Source organism: Anomaloglossus baeobatrachus, chromosome 8 (assembly GCF_048569485.1).
Source record: "Anomaloglossus baeobatrachus isolate aAnoBae1 chromosome 8, aAnoBae1.hap1, whole genome shotgun sequence".
NCBI lineage: Eukaryota > Metazoa > Chordata > Amphibia > Anura > Aromobatidae > Anomaloglossus > Anomaloglossus baeobatrachus.
This window is the reverse complement of record NC_134360.1, coordinates 89,431,654-89,444,882: the sequence shown is the minus strand read 5'-3', so window position 1 is coordinate 89,444,882 and position 13,229 is coordinate 89,431,654. Positions and strand designations below refer to the sequence as shown.

The 13,229-nt window shown below is 51.4% G+C and overlaps 1 protein-coding gene across 3 annotated transcripts in view; it reads right to left on the bottom strand.

Moving 5' to 3' along the window:
* Positions 1-13,229, bottom strand: part of LOC142249911 (cytochrome P450 2D15-like) — a 106,055-nt gene that overhangs the window by 86,413 nt on the left and 6,413 nt on the right. The window contains exon 1 of one of the 3 annotated variants that reach the window (XM_075321888.1): positions 8,842-9,100. The exons of the other annotated variants lie outside the window; for them this stretch is intronic. The gene's annotated coding sequence lies outside the window, so the exon portion shown is untranslated. Of the gene's footprint in view, positions 1-8,841; positions 9,101-13,229 lie in introns of those variants that run through there. 3 annotated transcript variants of the gene reach the window in all.

Genomic DNA, 13,229 nt, shown 5'->3' with positions numbered 1-13,229 from the left:
AGGGGTACGCAGACCCGACCACTTGGGCGCGAGGGAAGACTGACAGCTTGTGCACGCCAGGTTTCCTCTGCCGGTAAGCGGGGGGAACGAGGGTGAGCACACCCTGGTATTGCCCAATAATCAAAAATAGAATAAAATCACAAAGAAAAAGAAATAAATAAACAAAAAACATGAGCTGGCCTGGTGCTCAGGCCAGACGTGTCAGCCTCCCTGCTGACACTAAAAAGAACTGAGCTAGTTCCCGCCTAGCTGGGGTTATATGCTGTGGGAGGAGGAGCTAACTCTTTTTTAAACCTAGTGTCAAGCCTCCCCTGGAGACAACATATAACCCACTGTCTGTGTCCCCCAATGAAAAGGAGAGAAAGGAACCCAAATTGTTATAAAGAAAAAAGGTTAACATTAATAGGGGTGCCCAAACTTTTTCATATGACTGTATGTTCCCACCTGGTTTCTGACTCTTCCTGGTGAATATGTCCTCCTCCCAGTATATATGTCCCATCCTGGGGGCCTCCTGGCATATTTGTCTGCTGCACAAAAAAAACCCAAAAACATTTTGCTCACCCTCCCCGACTCCCACGTCGCACGGCATCTTCTCTGAACAGTGAGCCGTGATGCATTTCAGCACCCTCCCGTGCATCTAAATCAGGGGTGGGGAACCTTTTTTCTGCCGGGAGCCATTTGAAAATTTCTACCACCCTTCGGGGCCGCAAAAAATGATCAGCTTTAAAATTACCATAATATATTTGCTTAATTAACCCTTACTGTGGTGGCTGGAGCTGCTTCTCTTTGGTGCGTCTGTGGTGTTCAGTGATATTGATCATGTGGCTTTTCACAACTGCTTTTCCAAGTTTGTCTCGGTCTGTAGCGCAGTCAACAGATTGGTAAATCATATATATCAGGTAGGAGACGCTCAAGGCACACACATCACAGGAGGGGCTGAGCGCATATGTATATATCACAGGTGGTGCTGGGGACATATACACACATCACAGCAGGAGGGACTAGGGACATATATATACATCACAGGAGGGGCTGGGGGTCAGACAGTACTGCTAGGCACAGACAGTACTACTCGGCACAGACAGCACTGGCGGTGGCACGGACAACACTAGGCACAAACAGGACTGGAGGACATGAACAGGACTGAGGGAGCACAGACAGCACTGGAGGGAGGCACACAGCACTGCGAGAGTGGCACACAGCACTGCGAGGCTGGCAGGAGGCTCACAGCAGAGAGGCAGGAGGCTCACAGCAGAGAGGCAGGAGGCTTACAGCAGAGAGGCAGGAGGCTCAAAGCAGAGAGGCAGGAGGCTCACAGAATGGAGGCAGGAGGCTCACAGAATGGAGGCAGGAGGCTCACAGCAGAGAGGCAGGAGGCTCACAGCAGAGAGGCAGGAGGCTCACAGCAGAGAGGCAGGAGGCTCACAGAAGGGAGGCAGGAGGATGACAGAAGGGAGGCAGGAGGCTCACAGCAGAGAGGCAGGAGGCTCACAGCAGAGAGGCAGGAGGCTCACAGCAGAGAGGAAGGAGGCTCACAGCAGAGAGGCAGGAGGCTCACAGCAGAGAATCAGGAGGCTCACAGCAGAGAGCCAGGAGGCTCACAACAGAGGAAGGAGGCTCACAGCAGAGAGGCAGGAGGCTCACAGCAGAGAGGCAGGAGGCTCACAGAAGGGAGGCAGAAAGCTCACAGAAGGGAGGCAGGAGGCTCACAGCAGGGAGGCAGGAGGCTCACAGAAGGGAGGCAGGAGGCTCACAGCAGAGAGGCAGGAGGCTCACAGAAGGGAGGCAGGAGGCTCACAGCAGAGAGGCAGGAGGCTCACAGAAGGGAGGCAGGAGGCTCACAGAAGGGAGACAGGAGGCTCACAGCAGAGGGAGGCAGGAGGCTCACAGAAGAGGGAGGCAGGAGGCTCACAGCAGAGGGAGGCAGGAGGCTCACAGCAAAGGGAGGCAGGAGGCTCACAGCAAAGGGAGGCAGGAGGCTCACAGCAGAGGGAGGCAGGAGGCTCACAGCAGAGGGAGGCAGGAAGCTCACAGCAGAGGGAGGCAGGAGGCTCACAGCAGAGGGAGGCAGGAGACCAAGGGGTGGAGGTTCCCCACCCCTGATCTAGCTGAAGCAAGACAGGGGCTGGGGTGGGCGGGCGGCCATGGGCAGAGATCAGCGCTCCCCCCCAGTAGAGATCAGCGGGCCCAGGCAGAGATCAGCGGCCCCTGGCATAGATCAGCGCCCCCCCAGCAGAGATCAGCGGGCCCGGGCAGAGATCAGAGGGCCCGGGCAGAGATCAGCGCCCCCCCAGCAGAGATCAGCGGGCCCGGGCAGAGATCAGCGGCCCCTGGCATAGATCAGCGGCCCCATCAGCAGAGATCAGCAGCCCCTGGCATAGATCAGCGGCCCCCCAGCAGAGATCAGAGGGCCCGGGCAGAGATCAGCAACCCCCAGCAGAGATCAGCAGGCCCAGGCAGAGATCAGCGGCCCCTGGCATAGATCAGCGCCCCCCCAGCAGAGATCAGCGGGCCCGGGCAGAGATCAGAGGGCCCGGGCAGAGATCAGCGCCCCCCCAGCAGAGATCAGCGGGCCCAGGCAGAGATCAGTGGCCCCTGGCATAGATCAGCGGACCCATGCATAGATCAGCGCCCCCCCCAGCAGAGATCAGAGGGCCCGGGCAGAGATCAGCGGCCCCCCCAGCAGAGATCAGAGGGCCCGGGCAGAGATCAGCGCCCCCCAGCAGAGATCAGCGGGCCTGGGCAGAGATCAGCGGCCCCTGGCATAGATCAGCGGCCCCCCAGCAGAGATCAGCGGCCCCTGGCATAGATCAGCGCCCCCCCAGCAGATATCAGAGGGCCCGGGCAGAGATCAGCATCCTCTCCCCCCTCATCAGAGATCAGCAGGCCCAGGCAGAGATCAGTGGCTTCCCCCAGCAGAGATCAGCGGGCCCGGGCAGAGATCAGCACCCCCCCCCAGCAGAGATCAGCGGGCCCCCCTGGCGATCATCTTCAGCTCACAGCGCTTACCTGTCCCCGCTGGCTGCCGCGTCCTCGCCACCTCAGCCGCTGTTGCAGGAGTGTAATGAGGTCGCAGAGTGATGACCTCACCTCCTACTGCACAGCCCAGCGATGACGCGCCGACGCTCTGCTCTACTCCAATCACCCTGCCTCCACTACAGCACATGGCTAATTTGCATGCGCCGCCCCTTCGCAAGCAAATTAGTCATGTCAGGAAGTGAAGCGAGTGCGACGCTGCGGGGCCCCTCTGCTGCTGCTGTGACAGGGGCCATGTGAAGAGAAGGGGCCCGTCCTGCCAGGGGCTTAATAAAGATAATTATTTACCCCGGGCCTGGCCGGGCCCCCTCTCTTCACCGGGCCCCCTACATCAGTCACAGTAGTAATGCCCTGATGGCGGCCCTGCCCGTCAGTACTCTGGTCCCAGTGGTACTCGGGTGTACTTACCCTGGCGACCACTCTCCTGTGCCCCTGGATCACCGTTACATGACCCAGCTCTAGGCACGTCTCTACTGCCCGACTTTCTACTCTTGACTGCTCACAGTCCCCTCCTACCAGGCTGTCTAGTCCCCTGGACTGGCTCCGCCCTCTAGGTGGCTATCCCTTTTGTGTCTAACTAGCCAATTACCCCTGGTGTGGAGTGGAAACTAGAGTTTTGGTGTGTGCAGATGTTACTGGCACTGGTGTTCCAGGTCCCTGGGGTAGGCCCTGCATTCTGGTGAGGATGCAGTACCTGGTAGCGCCCTTAGTGGTTCAGGGGCGCTACATTAACCTAATAAATAAATAATTAAAACGACATAAGGTCCCCTACATTTTTTTTTATAACCAGCCAAGTTAAAGAAGACAGATGCTGGCTGATATTATCAGGCTGGGAAGATCCATGGTTATTGTGCCCTTCCTAGCCTAAAAATACAAGACCGCAGCTGCCCCAGAAGTGGCGCGTCACATTAGATTTTGTGCTGGGAAGGGCAAAATATCCATACAACTTCCCAGACTGATAATATCAGCACGCAGCTGTCTGTTTTACCTTTGTTGGTTATGAAAATTAGGTTGTTTGATTTATTTATTTATTATTTACTATTCCTCCTCTACCAGCTAGCTCTACACTGAATGCAGGTAACTGCAGATTTCCTAGAGAAAGGACAGTGGATTGTCCTGAAAAGGACTTTTGTTCTAGTGGTGCAGCAGTGGTATACAATTACTGCAATAGCAATAAAACACTATCTATAGGCCTGCTCTTATCTATGCTCTCCCTCATAGATCCGCTCTTCCTGAACTGCATCCAAGGAAGAGTGTGCCGAGCATTGCATCACCGGGCCTTATATAAGACTCGATAATGCGATGTGGCAGGCCAAGCATGATATCACCAGTAATCAACATGGCTACGGTATTGCTGTGTATGGCAGGCAATCCCCAAATGCTGATCGACTGTCTAACAGCTGTAAAACATGTGGGTCGGGGATTTGAACATGGTGCTTGAGCACACAAATGTTCAATCGAGCAATGGAGAACACACTCGGTCATTACTACTTCTGACATGTACAGTGCATATCAGGTGCTGATTCATGAACTGAGTCCAAACCATACCCTACATATGGTGGCTGTGTTAATCAGCCGACATCTGCCTTTAACAGCAGTTATCAGTTATTTTATTTAGGTGAACAAATGTTAGAGAGTTGTGGGTTTGGTTGCAAGTCTGAATGGAGTATATCTTATCAAAATGTAACATGCTCATTATTTATACTGATTTCTGTATAAAATGGAATTTAAGTATCACTGGTGTTATCATGTAAATGGAATGAGTACATATAGGAGGCTCTGAATGTTGTAATGCTCACAACCGATTTATTAGAAAGTACAGTTATGGCCAAAAGTATTGAGAATGCTACAAATATTAATTTTTACAAAGTCTACTGCTTAAGTTTTTCTAATGGCAATTTGCATATACTCCAGAATGTCATAAAGAGTGATCAGCTTAACAGCAATTACTTGCAAAGTCAATATTGGCTAAGAAAATGAACTTTAACCCCCAAAACACATTTCAACATCATTGCATTCCTGCCTTAAAAGGAGCAGCTAACATTGTTTTAGTGATTGTTCCATTAACACAGGTGTGGGTGTTGATGAGGACAGGGCTGGCGATCAATCAGTCATGATTAAGTAAGAATGACACCACTGGACACTTTAAAAAGAGGCTGGTGCTTGGTATCATTGTTTCTATTCAGTTAACCATGGTTATCTCTAAAGAAACACGTGCAGCCATCATTGCTCTGCACAAAAATGGCCTAACAGGGAAGAGTATCGCAGCTGCAAAGATTTCACCTCAGTCAACAATCTATCGCATCAGCAAGAACTTCAAGGAGAGAGCTTCCATTGTTGCCAAAAAGGCTCCAGGGCGCCCAAGAAGGACTAGCAAACGCCAGGACCGTATCTTAAAACTGTTTCAGCTGCGGGATCGGACTACCAGCAGTGCCGAGCTAACTCAGCAATGGCAGCAGGCTGGTGTGAGTGCTTCTGCACGCACTGTGAGGCGGAGACAGCTTGAGCAAGGCCTGGTTTCAAGGAGGGCAGCAAAGAAGCCACTTCTCTCCAGAAAAAAACATCAGGGACCAACTGATATTCTGCAAAAGGTACAGGGAGTGGGCTGCTGAGGACTGGGGTAAAGTCATTTTCTCAGATGAATCCCCTTTTCGATTGTTTGGGACATCTGGAAAACAGCTTATTAGGAGAAGAAGAGGTGAGCGCTACCACCAGTCTTGTCTCATGCCAACTGTTAAGCATCCTGAAACGATTCATGTGTGGGGTTGCTTCTCAGCCAAGGGAATCGTCTCACTCACAGTCTTGCCTAAAAACACAGCCATGAATAAAGAATGGTACCAGAATGTCCTCCAAGAGCAACTTCTCCCAACTGTCCAAGACCAGTTTGGCGCCCAACAATGCCTTTTCCAGCATGATGGAGCACCTTGCCATAAAGCAAAGGTGATCCCTAAATGGCTCATGGGACAAAACATAGAGATTTTGGGTCCATGGCCTGGAAACTCCCCAGATCTTAATCCCATTGAGAACTTGTGGGCAATCATCAAGAGACGGGTGGACAAACAAAAACCAACAAATTCTGGCAAAATGCAAGCATTGCTTATGCAAGAATGGACAGCTATCAGTCAGGATTTGATCCAGAAGTTGATTGAGAGCATACCAGGGAGAATTGCAGAGGTCCTGAAGAAGAAGGGTCAACACTGCAAATATTGACTTGCTGCATTAACTCATTCTACCTGTCAATATAACCTTTTGGTACTCATAATATGATTGCAATTATATTTCTGTATGTGATGTAAACATCAGACAAACACAATTAAAAACCAGAGGGCAACAGATCATGTGAAAATATAATTTTGGTGTCATTCTCAAAACTTTTGGCCATGACTGTAGCACCATTAATCTTCAGTGTATGTTATAAGTGGGATGCCCATCTTGGTCATCAGAAGTTACTTTAATGGTAAAGATGAGACTGGAAGTCTACAGGTAGGGAAGAGCCAACATATAATGTGTGTATGTGTCTGTGTGACGCCCTGGACTATACAGGTCGTCACAGGGTTCTGCACACTCTTTCTCTTCAGTGCAGGATTCAAACCCCCATGGTTCTGGGTCTCCATCCTGCAGTACTGCCTCCACCAGCATTCACAAATCCTAGATACACCTTGCACCACACCTGTCAGGCACACCAGTGGGCTACTTAAGCAGGAATAGGGCCGCCCACCTAGGGGTCAGGCAGGGAGGTGGGAGGTGTCAATTGAGGCGAGTAGGAACCCTCGAGCTGTGAGGAGCTCTGAGGAAGCTGGGAGTTGGAGCTCCCAGGAGAGAAGTAGATTAGGTCACAGACGGTGGTCTGGACCTAGAGGAGTCGGACCCCCGGTTGCAGGGGATTGAGGCTAGGTGCCTGGGACTTGTCTTGGAGGACGGTCAGCAGCCTGGTTCTAATCACCGGTCCGGGACCGAAGGCACAATGGGGTACATGGACCCTAGGTCGGGGAGAAGCTTCAGGCGACCCGGCAATTAAGCTGCGGAGGACAGGGCCTTTATGGACTGTTCCCACGAAGCTCAGAGATCAGGGGCACAAGCGCAACGAGGGGGATAGGGCTTCCAAACAAGCGCCCCACTGAAATCCCAAGCATGAGCTCCTGAGAGCAGGCTCTTTCACTTAGCCATAGTGGGGAGCGGGGCCGGAAAGCTCCAAGCTGACGGGCCACAAAGAACACTCTAAATTCTGGCCAGGAGGCAGGTCACGAACCACCAGGCTGTGCTGCAGGGGACGGAACCCGGACGAGCTCCCCCAAGAGGGCTGCGGCACCCAGAGACTTGGTTTACCCTGTTGTCAGCGTCTGCTTTATTGCTGAGTGAGTACCTGAATAACCCCTGCAACCAGCGAGCCTGCGCTCCCCCTGCACCCCATATCACCATCCAGAGTCCCGGGGCCTTTCCCTACCCGTGGAGGGAAACGTCAGCTTGCTGCCCCACTCCATCACCCTGGTACTCCCAACGGCAGCGGTGGTACTCCCAATTACCGTACACCACGGGTGGCATTGCAAACTATATCTCCCCTGTAAATACTCCCTTCTTCATTTGAGTGTAGCCCCCTAGCCCCCAGGTCCGGAGACCCTCGAGCCACAAGTAATCACCAACCCCCGGATTCGAGCGGTTCGACCGCTGCAGGGGCGGCACAGACGCAGTGCTCATTTCCTGTTGATTAACTCATTTGTCAGAGGGTGGGGAGAGAGACGTCAGCGGTGATTGACGTGAGGCTTGTCACGTCATCTTGCTGCCTCACTCCATCACCCTGGTATTCCCAATGGCAGCGGTGGTACTCCCAATTACCGTACACCATGGGTGGCATCATGAACTATATCTCCCCTGTAAATACCCCCTTCTTCATTTGAGTGTTGTCCCTAGCCCCCGGGTCCGGAGACCCTCGAGCCACAAGCAATCACCCCTGGATCCGAGCGGTTCGACCGCTGCAGGGGCGGCACACCTCCACATATTCCACAGTATTTTACAGACATTACCACTCTCCCCAATCTACGTTCCCTATCAGGATGTCTTTGGAGTGCGGAAGGAAACTGTAGGACTCAGAGTAAACCCACACAAACACGGGGGAACATATAATACAATAACAAGTGTAGTTTTACACTGTACTCACATGTGTGCTGGATTTATCACATTTAGTTGACCAACCAGGAAGGGTTAAAAATATTTCTTACACCACATCTCAAGATTAAATACCATTACATTCTACACAATGACTCATCGGTTGCTCTTTGTGCTTGCCTCGTGCCGCTCCTCGTCGTTAATCTTTCACTGGTTGTTAGGGTGCACGAGTGTTCTATAAAAGCACATTGTCTTGCTTACATATATATTATATTTATTCGATTTTTTCACATCATTATTTCTGAGCTTAACCTTAAAACTATACACGAGCACAGATGTAATTGTCACGGGCAGAGGGAACGCGCTCGCCACGCTCGGGTCCGGGGCTTCTGCTGCTGCTGCTCGGTGGCTCGAGTGGTGGGCCGGACCCAGGGACTCGAGCAGCGCTCCTCGCCCGTGAGTGAAAAGGGGTGGTTTGGTTAGGGAGATTGTTTGTGACGCCACCCACGGGACGTGGTGATGATGGCACCACCACTGCTGGTGACGGGGATCCCGGGAGAGAAGGTAGGGAGCAGCTAGGATGTTGTCCCCTCCGTGGGTAGGGGGTCGGTGATCCCGGGGCCCGGTGATGTAACGGGGAGGCTGGATGGCTGGGGTGCAGGGACTGCGCGGCGCGGTGCTGGACGGCACTGGTGTACTCACTCAGACAATCACTGGCAGAGTCGCTGGTAAACCAAAACGGCTGGATGGACGGGTTCCGCAGCCGGCTGCAGTGTTGTTGTTGTTGTGCTCTCCCCGGCTGATGGTGGCTGTCTTTCCCTGCACCTGTTAGAAATGTTCTGACTCCTGTGGTTGCCCACTGATAGTCCGCTCCCCGGCGTATAGGTGCCGTAGGAGCCAGTTTTGCCCGCAGGCGCTGGCCCTTGGATCTCTAGCCTGTGGCGGTGGCTGTATATAATCAAAGTGTGGACTGTTGCCTTCTGTCGGGACTTGGTTGTTGGGGAACCCCTGGGGTTCCTGTCACACTCGGATTTGACTATTGACGGCGGCTCCAAGCCTGGTCGGGGTCCGATGGCCCTGCCTGTGTGCTTAGCTTCACTCTGCCCGACCCCGGTCCTTGCGGCTTCGCAGAGTTCCACCAACTCCTGCAGACGGCCACCACCGTCTGCCAACCTTGCTGTCAGTGCCTGGGCTCCTACCCAGGCACACAAAGACATTTTACTCCTCTCACTTTCACCTCCAAAACTGATCTGACTTCCTTTTCCCGCCTCCAAGCCAGTGAACTCCTCGGTTGGTGGGGCCAACCGCCTGGCTCCGCCCCACCTGGTGTGGACATCCCTGGAGGGAGGCAACAAGGGTTTTTGTCTGACTGTTGTAACTGTCTAGGGTGGGGGGGGTATGTTGGTATGTCCAGAGCGTCACATAATCGTGCTCGGAGCATTAACCGTGGGCGAGGGAGTCAGTTTCCACATCCCAGCACATTACAGACAAGGGTTGAGTGTGTATGGAAGCTTTACATCGGTACTGCTCGGCCCCAGGCTGGTTCCGTATGATGTGATGCACATTGTGTGATACTGCTTTTAAAATCATTAAAGAAGAGTTGGCAACAGCTAAAAACTTCATGCTCTGTACTGGCAACAAGCTCCAAACACCGACACGTTTCATACTTAATTTCTTACAAGGCATTGACATTTTAGCACAGACCGGCTCTTCCACTACGGCTGCTGACATGTTACTAATTCTCATTACACCGGCTACCAAGGAGGGAGGGGGGAAAAATTAGCTCATCTCTATCCAATGGGTATACCACGTGGGTTAATGTGTATCGCTGTAGAGTACCCAGCACGGCTCTGCTATTTCTCCGGAGTCACTCAGAGTCCATTCTCCTGTGCCAGTGGCTTTCAGCCAGGCGGGCTTTCTCTCTCTTTCTCTCTCTCTCTCTCCCTCTCTCTCTCTCTCAAAATGGTCCTCATAACAAACTAACTGCTCTTCCATTGTCTGCACCTTTTCACATGGCCTGCTTAATGGGGAGTCTCCTATTGTCCTTCAATACGCCTCTATGGAGCTTAGTCTACCATCTGATTCAGGTCACCTTTGCTTGTTTCTGCACGTGACCTCTGCCTTAGCTTCCACTACTCTACACTACACCTAAAACCAGTGCGCACTAGGCGTTTATTTCATGCTGCGTTTTTATGTGCGTTTTTGTCTCAAAAAACGCACCCGCAGCTAAAAAACGCGACAAAAACGCATGCGTTTTTACCGCGATTTGGTGCATTTTTTGCTGCGTTTTTGCTCACTGCGTTTTTAATCAGTGCACAATGCCATTAAAGATTGTTGATGAAAAAAAAAAAAAGGTCTGATGTCATTTCCTTCTTCAAAATGTTCATTGTATGCAGGAGAGCAGACAGCTGCAGAACTAGTTTATGCAGGAGAGCAGACAGCTGCAGAACTAGTTTATGCAGGAGAGCAGACAGCAGCTGCAGAACTACAAGGCTCAGCATCCTCCATCCAGGACTGTATGCAGGAGTTTTTTGCCCAAAAAGAAAAAAAAATGACATGGGCTTCGCTATATTTTTGTATGCTAGCCAGGTACAGCAGGCAGGTACAGGCTGCCCCAAATCCCCAGCTGCCTATTTGTACCCGGCTGGGAATCAAAAATATAGGGAAGCCCTTTTTTTTTAATTTCATGAATTTCAAGAAATAATTAAAAAAAAAAAATGACATAGGCTTCGCGCAATTTTTGAGTCCAGCCAGGTACAACTAGGCAGCTGGGGATTGGAATCCGCAGTGCACAGTGCCCAAGCTTTCTGGGCACCCCCGCTGAGAATTGCAGTCCGCACAGCCACCCCAGAAAATGGCGCTTTCATAGAAGCGCCATCTTCTGGTGCTGTATCCAATTCTTCCAGCTGCCCTGATGCTGGGTGGCTCGCTGGGTAATAATGGAGTTAGGGCTAGCTGTATATTATCAGCTGGCCCTAAGCCCGAAATTCATGGTGTCACGCCAACATTAGACATGGCCACCATGAATTTCTAGTAATGATAAAAAAAAAAAACACAACACACAGAAAAATATTTTTATTAGAAATAAAACACAACACAATTAGTGACTCCATCTTTATTGAAATAAAGAACCCCCCTCCGCAGTAATCCTGGGTCAAGGGTCCCGCGCCGTCCAATCCGGATCCAATATCATCTGATCGGTTTGCTGGAAGGCAAAGCGATCAGATGATGTGTCAGGTTAAACTACGTGAATCACATCACACATCAGCTGACTGTATAAAAGCCGATTATACAATCAGCTGATGCATCAGTGCAAAATAAATAAATAAATAAATACGTCTGTGCTGATTACCGGCAGCTCCTGGAGCGATCAGATGAGAGTCTGATCCTGTCCGATCGCTGCAGGAGCCGCCGGTAATCAGTTGATGAAGTCCCCTGACGGCAGGATCAGCTGATAGCCGGCCGGGCGCGAAAAAGCCGGCGACACCGCGAGAATTACGATCAGCTGATGCGTCAGGTGACTGCATCAGGTGATCCACCGCCAGGTCCTGCAAGCTTCGTATGTGCCCCGGGGAGACTGCACACAGCCAGAGCGGCGGTACCGGGACAGGAGCGGGCATGGCACCGGGACCCTGCAGACAGGTGAGTATGACATATTTTTTTTTTTCTACTGTTCACTTTTGTTTTCGCCGCTGCCTCCACCTCCCGCCCAGACATGGCGCCGCACGGGAGCTGACATGGCAGCGGGCGGGTTGTGGACGCAGCGGTGATGGTACCGGGAGGATTCATGCTTCTGTGTTTACCAACAGAAGGAATCCTCTTCCTGTACACGTCACTTTACTGCCCACCCCTTGCGTTTATAGCTGCGTTTTTAGTCATAGAAACGCAGCTATATGCGTTTTTCATTGCGTTGTTGAACATCTCATTGAACTCAATGGGTGAAAAACGCAGTGAAAAACGCAGAAATAATTCACATGCTGCATTTTTGTGGTCACCACAAAAACGCAGCTACAAAAAAACGCTGTGTGCGGACAGTACTTATGAAAACCCATAAACATTGCTGGGGAAGCAATGTCACTGAGTTTTCAGCACAAAAACGCGGTAAAAAATGCCGCTAAAAACGCAGCAAAAACGCCTAGTGCGAACAAGGCCAAATACCTTTCACTAAATTCCCCCTACTCCACCCCACTGTGGGCAGTTCAACGCTGTCAACGATGTCTCTGTTACCAAAGCCCAATCTTTCCCCTACAAATGGGAAACCAGGAATCGGTGACATCTAGTGGTGGCTGGTAGCACTGCGCCCATACACGGGGGCCCATTTCTACCACCAGCCATGTGAAATTGTGCATTATTATACGCTCTTGGGCTGCAAAGGGCCCATATATTGTTCTTACATAGGGGCCCTTTTCTCTCTATGTCTGCAGAAATTCAGTGGTTTCATCGCCACCCCATACACTTTAGATAGCTGTCCGGCGAACCATTGTTTGGCTGACTGTTCTCTTGCTTGATTCTTCCATATAGAGGAGCTTTCGCTCTGCCAAGCTCTCCTGTGTTTGCTCTGCTGAGGGAAGACCAAAATACTATAATACACAAGTGGGAGGAAAGGACCGTCCGCGCATATGCATTACAATACTGTCATCTGTCCTCAGCTGGGCAGATCAAAGTGTGCAGGCGGCGAAGCACAATGGAGGCCTCTGTGTGGATGACGTAGGATGTGTCATCCAAACAGGGCTGGGAAGGAGGTCAGTGACTGCACGAGATGGAGGAGGTGCAAGACCGACACTAGTGACACGCATCGGGCCGGACTGCGACCTATGTGAGTACAATAAAGAAGACTTTTACATTCTACAGAGCAGCCTGGGCACTTATATACAGAATTCTAGAATGCTGTATATAAGGGCTCACCATTTGTGGCCGCAGCTTATAAGGAAAAATCCTGGTGACGGGTTCCCTTTAACTGTTAGTAACCAAAAGGATTGGCAATCTGAAATTGAGCACTGGATCCTTATCTTCCCCAACATCATCTGTAGGGGCGCCCCCATGTACATTAGACTATCTGCCGAACCTGTCAATATTGGTGGCTAGGCAGA